The sequence below is a fragment of the Solanum dulcamara genome, chromosome 11, assembly GCF_947179165.1.
Source record: "Solanum dulcamara chromosome 11, daSolDulc1.2, whole genome shotgun sequence".
NCBI classification, from domain to species: Eukaryota; Viridiplantae; Streptophyta; class Magnoliopsida; order Solanales; family Solanaceae; genus Solanum; species Solanum dulcamara.
In genome coordinates, this window is record NC_077247.1 from 39,401,751 (window position 1) to 39,402,899 (window position 1,149).

Below are 1,149 nucleotides of genomic sequence, written 5' to 3' on the forward strand. Positions count from 1 at the left end.
TCAAACGCCGCAGATTTCTCTACAAGCTACAAGTTCAAGAATTCAAGATCAAGTTTATCAAGTTCAAGAACAACTTAAGATCAAGACTATCAGATTCAAGAACAACTTAAGATCAAGACTATCAGATTCAAGAATAAGCCCAAAAGCCCTTGAATTGAAGTACAAGTCAAGATCAAATTCAAGAACAAGTGAAGTTCAAAATCATCAAATCAACAAATCAAGATCAAACACAAGATTAAAGATCAAGCTCAAAACCCCTTGAATTGAAGTAACAAGTCAAAATCAAATCCATCAAGTTGAACTAAATTCAAGATCAAGCTCAAGAGCCCTTGAATTTATATTCGAAAAGACGAATCAGAGGATACATAGAGATTGTAACACTCATATTCAAATATCAAATACTACGATTGTTGCGATATTTTTCGTTCTTGATTATTATTTTTTCGACGTGAATTTATTGTCTACAAATATATTTTCTATTAATTTAGAATTTAAAAAATAAGATTGCGACTTTTAATAATTTTCTCTTAGTTGTTTCATTTTTATTTCTTAAAAGAAGAGTTCAATCTTATATGATACCGATAGGGTATCAATATACTGACGCAGTATCACTGAGAATTAAGCTTAGTCCTATATGATACCGATATGGTATCAATATACCAAGGTATCACAGAGGATTAATTTATAGCAGTGATACTGACGTCATGCGCGAAATAAGAAAGGAGAAAATGGGGGTAAGAGGATAAATAGTTTGAGGCATGAATCCAAATAGTTTGAATTGGATCCAATTTAAGTAAATAATTTTACAATTGGATCTATTTTGTGTAGTTTTCCCTAAATTTAAAAGGGATAATACATCAACACCCCCCCTCAAACTTGGCAGCATAACTTACTTTAGTACTCAGTTTAAATGCCCTCCTTAACAACTTTGAAATGAATTAAACATCACCCTTAGATCATAAAATCACTCTCACCTGCCACATCATTAATTTTATTTATTTATTTTTATTTATTCTTTAACACTTCTTAAATTAATTTATCCTAATTAATTAATAATATATATATATATATTTTAAAAGCAAAATATAAAAATAAAAAAAAACTGAAGAGGAACAAAATGGAACAGTGGAGGAATAAAATTGGTGAAAA

The 1,149-nt window shown here is 29.2% G+C and overlaps 1 long non-coding RNA gene across 1 annotated transcript; it reads left to right on the top strand.

Moving 5' to 3' along the window:
- Nucleotides 1-418, top strand: LOC129872073 (uncharacterized). Its single transcript, XR_008762406.1, has 2 exons — nucleotides 1-61; nucleotides 94-418. It is a non-coding gene; the product is annotated as an uncharacterized LOC129872073 (long non-coding RNA).
- Nucleotides 419-1,149: the final 731 nt, after the last annotated feature.